The sequence below is a fragment of the Triticum aestivum genome, chromosome 6B (assembly GCF_018294505.1).
Source record: "Triticum aestivum cultivar Chinese Spring chromosome 6B, IWGSC CS RefSeq v2.1, whole genome shotgun sequence".
Lineage (NCBI taxonomy): Eukaryota > Viridiplantae > Streptophyta > Magnoliopsida > Poales > Poaceae > Triticum > Triticum aestivum.
In genome coordinates, this window is record NC_057810.1 from 188,152,169 (window position 1) to 188,158,725 (window position 6,557).

The window sequence follows — 6,557 nt, forward strand, 5'->3', positions numbered from 1 at the left end:
ATGGGAATGAAATTCAAACACCGGGGCATTGTTGATTGCCGGCAAAACGTTGAGATGCCTGGTTTTTAAATTCTAGTAAATCCAAAACTCATATGAAATTCATGAAACTTGGCATGCTATCATGGAGCGGCATCAACATGTCATGGTAAAAAATTTGTCCCATTTGGGGCAGGTTCGAGTATATGCTTCTCACAAACCAGAGCTTCTCACAACAAGCATGATGGTTTCGGTAGGGAACGCCCCACCTTTGGGGATGAAACAATATCCATTGCCTCTTATTGCTTTTAAAAAATCTCTCATGTCAACATAGAAAAACAGGAGTGTTGTGTCAAGTTTTGGGATTTTTCGGGGTTCATTTGGACATTTTTATGCATTAACTGAGTTTTCAATGCATTTATGTGCATAATTCAAATTTGAACCACTCCTAGGTCCCATGCAAGAAATGTGCATATAAATTGGTTGAAAAATCAAATTTGTATCTTTGGGTGCATGCTTAGGTCCCATGCAAGAAATGAGAATGAATTTCAAACACCAGGGCACCGTTGATTGCCGACAAAACATTGAGATGCCTGGTTTTTAAATTCTAGTAAATCTGAAACTCATATGAAATTCATGAAACTTGGCATGCTATCATGGAATGGCACCCGACATGTTGTGGCTTTTTTCATGTCTATTTTGAGAGAAGGCGCACTTGAATAATGACAGCCAACAAAGGCATTTTAAAAAAATAGCTACCACTTTAATATCTCAAACGTTTGTATAATTCAAACCGTGTGCATTCTATTAACCATTCACGTGACGCCATGTGTCTTGGTTTTAATGGCTATAGGAGGTGTCGTGCGGACAGCTGCTGGACCTTGACTGAATGGGAGGCGTGCAACCGTAGTCCGGTGTGCCGGCTGACCGAGAGGCGTGCAAGCTGTCCTCCAATGCGCAGGCTCACCGGGAAGTGTGCGAGTTGTACGCTGCGCAAGCTCACTCGGAAGCAAGCCCTTTGACTTCCATAGGACGCTGTCGTCGACCGCTACCTCTGAGCGGCGCCAGTAGCCATCCTCCCGCGCCCCGCCCGTCGATCGCACGATGACATGATGTTTGATATACAAGTGAAGAACATTTTGTGCTGCCTTGAAGACTTCAACAACGGCGTCCCGGAGGATGACAACGACAACGATGGCGTGGCACGCCGCCTCCGCTGCCGCCGGAAATAGTTTTTTTGGGGTTTAATACTGTATCTCGAATTCTCGATCGTATGAATATAAATTTGCAGTGTGACTGAATGAAAGATATGGTTTGAACAAACTTGTGTTTGTCTCTCTTAATGTACAGACTTATCAAACGATTTTCTTTTGAAAAAAACGTCAATGGTTTTTAAATATAAAACACTCATCGCAAACATTTTAGTTAGAACACCCGTATGCAAACCGACAGCTTCCCCAGGGAGCCAAGGGAAAATGTGTCGAGCAGGATTTCTGCATCCCTTCAACGCAAACGGTTGTTTTGCATGACTCGTGTGCAACCACGCACAAACAATTGGGTAAGATTTGCATATCTGTCATTTTGGGTATGTTGCCATTTTTCTAACTGGAAAGATTGACATTTGTTTATCTAGTAACATTGCCATTTGTCAACCTTGTAACACTGCGATTTGTCAAAATATGCAGCTAAAAATCACTCACTATCTAATTTTTGCAACTAAAATCCCTAGCACTGTTCATATGGACACCACTAGCAGGCGTGAGTTGATGGACACATATGCAAATGTACCATTGATTACATACAACAAGTCATCAACCCACAACGACAACGAGGATACACGTTGGATTATAGATCATTTCCAACAAAACATTCTAGTAAAGTTTTTCTCACACAACAAATAACAAAGCGATGAAATGAACTTCAGCTTAACCACTCGTCGGCGTTGGAAACGCTTGCTTTGAACCAGAAGTGATTCTCTGGGAAGGGCCAGCTACTGTCAATCTCAAGACCAATGCATGACTGGTCATCCAGGCTGAAGCGCCTATGTCAGGACCCATATTGAGACGATAGGGAAGCATAGCAATGTCCAAGGTATAGATACAATTGCTTCTCATAAATTGTAGTAATGTTGTGACAATAGTAGTTGGATCGCCTTCCACCATCATTGGATAGTTTTGTCCAAGGAAGAGCGAGTTTCCTCCAAGACTTTCAATACTGAACCAGGGAGAAGGTGTTGGCGCTAGTACACTAGTATCCATCCCGAATACCCTGCAACGGATGTTGGAATTGGTCCAGAGAGTGCGACCATGCGAGACAACACATGCTTCCTTAGTAATATCAGCAGTGCCCTGTGTACAAACAAGAATAGGTGATCCATCGGAATAAGTTGCCAGGCGCCACTGAGTATATGGGTCCTGCTCATCCTCATGATCACGATCATCAGCATCGTCATCTCCCCCTTGGTTATAAAATTTTTCAAGTATAGGTGGTGGAATGTTCACAGGACCTTGGAAACACAAGAAGTTTAATTAGTAAAGGGAAACTAGCTAACCCGCATGCATGTGGATGAAACAATTATAATTACGGTGGAAGACAAACGTACCAAAAGCATCAGGATTCCATGCAAAAACAGTGCCACGAGTGGTGGTAGCAAACACAAGACCCTCGTATTGAATTGCATCACAATACTCATTCGTGTACACAAATTGATTTTTGAGCAATATCCATCGAGGCGTGGAAGTAAGGATGGCAACAAGCTTGTCAAAGATAGCAACAACTTCATAGTTTGTGTAATACCAAGAGCAGTTGGGAACTCGACAAATTGCTATCTTCCGTAGACGACAGTTACCATGATCGTATTTGAACTCACATAGAATACCGGTTTACTCAACCTCTGGCTAGTCGTCTGAGATTTTTGGAAGTGGAACCCGGTGACGAGTGTACACATTCACAAGTTCCCACTCGCAGTTGTACCCAATATAAACAACCCAATCTCCATTTGCGCCTACCCAAGACTTGCCCTCAAGCGATGGCATCTTAACATCATATGTATCATTATCAAGCGGCATCAACTTGCACAAGGCGAGGTTTCCCTCGTCCCCGCGCCAGTCAGCAGGGTCACGACGAAGAAGATAGGGGAGATCAAACCGCTCCTGGACCCTTGGGTTCCTTGTAATGATGTTATTAGTTGAGTCGAGAATGGTCTTGAATGAACCTGCCATGCTAGTCGAGGTGATGACGTCGCACCCATCAATGAGTTCCTCCACCATGTCATCTTTCAGATTGGGGCAAGAATAACGGGGTCGTTTCCGGCCTATTCCCTCCATGGAGAAGATGATCGGACAATGGCAGAAGGAAGGGTGAAGGAAAATGGAGGGAGGAAGAGCATGCGACAGCAATTCCAAATCGAGAGGGAAAGGCACAGAGGCAGTGGACGGTTACCATGGTACACGAAGAGGTGCCTAGGGAGCGAACGGTTGCCACAGAGGTCACACACTGATGACAAGGGTCGAGTGAACCGCATGCATATATCGCACACACCTTCATCTAGCTGACCGTTTCTTTTGTGTTGCCTAATCACAAACAGTTCATCTAAGTGAACCGTATGTTGTATATCTCACACACCTTCATTTGGCTATCTGTTTGTTTTGTTACTCCTCATCGCAAATAGTTAATTGAACTGAACCGTATGCCCTGCATCACACACGCAACTAAAATCTAAACCGTGTTTGATGCAACCGTCATCGCAAATGTTTTGGACATTTTTTACGGTTCTCTGACACCATCGTTTGCGATTATTACATCGCACACAGTTTCTCGAAGGGTCTCTGATCGTAGTGTCGCGTTAGCAGCATCCTGCAGTAGTGACCTCCTATATAAAAAAATCTATGTCAAGTTGGTCGGCATAATTGTCATAAACACTAAATGAAAAAAAATAGTTATAAAAGATAATATATACCACAACCGAATCATAGCTAGGACGAGGGCCGACGGAGGTGGATACCAAAACCATCGCACTATATAATAACAAACAATAATAAAAGTAAGAAAATTACACAAGTATCTATCTAAATCATACAAGTAAGAACTTTTTACTTTTAGAAAGAAGATAAGAACAAGAGGCTCACCACGGTGGTGCCGGTGACGAGATCGGCGCAGGCGATCGACGGTGGTGAGGACGGGGACAAGACGGGATGGACCGCCAAACCTAGAAAAAACTCGAGGAAAATGGAGCTTGGACAAGGAGTTTCGAGAGGAGAAAGCTTAAGTGTGGCTCGGGCATTTTATCAAACACCTCATGTGCATAGGAGGTGAGCTAGAGCACCACAAAGCTCTCCCCTTGCCGGCCAAAAAAAAACAAAGCAGTGGAGTGCTCTGCTCCCAGACGAGGGGGTATATATAGGCACCTCATTGGTCCCGGTTCCTGGATGGAACCGGGACTAAAGGACCCCCTTTGATCCCGGTTCCAGCCACGAACCGGGACCAATGGTTGTGGGCCAGGAGCAAGGCCCATTGGTCCTGGTTCGTGTCTGGAACCGGGACCAAAGGGTCCAAACGAACCGGGACCAATGCCCCACGAGGCCCGGCCGCCCCCCTGGCCTCACGAACCGGGACCTATGCCCCCATGGGTCTCGGCTCGTGACCGAACCGAGACTAATAGGCTAGCAAGGCCTGGACCAAACCCCTGTTTTCTACTAGTGGGAGAGGGTAAATTACAAGAAGGGTAGGTCTGCTCCCACCACGACACGGTAGCGTGCATAGCGTCCCTGAAGAAGAAGATAGGACCGGGTGAGCACCAAAGGAACCAGAATCGTACCTCTAAGTCGAGTCTCCAAGAAAATGATGCCCCCAACAGAGGAGCGACGCTGAGAACGCCGCCATCACCGATCCGGGACCAAATCTAGGCTTTCGCCCGGAGACAACAAATCAAGTGGGAGAGGGAGAGGTGCCAACACACCATAACAATGCCCCCAGGGAGGGGCATGACACCCACGGGTGCCATCGCCACCGGCATCGACCGGAGCCATGCATGAATTTCATCTGTATCACCTCCCACCTACACCTCTGCACACCGAAAAGGGGAACATTGTCCAAGATGGTTCACTCCACCGCCGCCACAGTACCTCGCCATTGAGGCCACATCATCACGCCCCCAGCAGAACCTCCACCAAACACCCGCCACCACCCCACCAAGCACATTACAACTGCCGAAACCACCACGGTGCCTAGCAGGAACAAACCTTGCGATGCCACAGGGGTAGGAACAGAAGGCGAGAGCGTCCCAGCCGCCATCACCTGCACCATGCGGAGATGACCGGCCAAGCAGCCCAAACATCACCACCGCAACCATATCCCACCATGCTGAGCTAGACCTGGCGTCCAATGCACCACACCTGTAGCTACTCTACTAGACGCACCTGGACGAGAGCACAAGCACCATACTGCCCTTCTAGTCGCGCCAGATCAAGAGCACGAGCACCTCGTCGCCTTTCTAGCGCGCCAGATCGAGAGCATGGGCACCCTCCGTCCTTCAAGTCACGCCAGATCAAGAGCACGAGCACCTCGCCGCCTTTGTAGCATGCCAGATCGAGAGCATGGGCACCCTCCGTCCTTCAAGCCGCGCCAGAACAAGAGAAACTCACAACCTTGAAGCTCCTATCCCCGATCAACCACCCATCCATGACAACCACCACCAACCGCCAGAGCACCTCGCCGTCCAGATCCACGCGCCGTATCGGTCGCAACCCTGCCAACCAGGGCCCCACGAGGGGGGAAGTCCCCGCCGCCGACCACCACCCGGGAGCCCGGTGGAGGTGAGGGGGTGGGAAGAGACTAGGGTTCATCCGTCTAGGAGCGAGGCAGACACGAATGCTATCCATTTTTTTACAATCTAATAAAGATCAAGTGGGACTTAAATTGCTTCATGTCAAATGCCATATGAATTAGCCGTGAGAGTAAGTTGATCAATGGATGAACAAATCTTGTTAAACTGAATTGTGGGACCCTTCTCATAAGAGGAGAGATCCCTTCAAAAATAGGTGTCTGCTGCTTGATGTGGCGTGCACATGGTATTCTTTAGTAAAAGGCGAAAGAATAGTTCGCTTTGTGCTCACCAGGCAACTGCCTAAGCTCCAACTCTGCAGTTGACGCCCTGTTAGGCCCTGTACAACGCAGGTGCTTACACAGGTGCTTACACAGGTGCCTCGTTGAAAAAAACGGTTTTTCTCCGGGCAGATGCTTAGGGCATCTCCACTAGGCCCCCCAAGACGCCTCCCCAGGCCACTTTTTGGCGTCGGCGGGCAAAAATCGTCCCAGTCATGCCCCCAAGTCCTTGTTTTTCGCCGGATTCGAGCAAAAATAGCGCCGGCGACCACATGCCACACCCAGCCCCTCGGGGGGCACTTGGGGCTGCCGGCATTACTTTTTTGCATGGCGAAACCCCACGCGTCAGCCTCTCTCCTCTCTCTCTCTCCTCCTTTCTCTGCTAGGGACCACACATGCATGCAAAAAATCTGCCCCACCTCCTCCTTTTTCTCCCTCCCGCCGCAGCTCTCTCGTCAGAGCTCGCCGCCCCGCCTCCT

At 48.3% G+C, this 6,557-nt stretch overlaps 1 non-coding gene across 1 annotated transcript; it reads right to left on the reverse strand.

Moving 5' to 3' along the window:
* Positions 1 to 5,977: 5,977 nt before the first annotated feature.
* LOC123140258 (U5 spliceosomal RNA) lies at positions 5,978 to 6,098 on the reverse strand. Its single transcript, XR_006469899.1, has one exon. It is a non-coding gene; the product is annotated as a U5 spliceosomal RNA (small nuclear RNA).
* Positions 6,099 to 6,557: the final 459 nt, after the last annotated feature.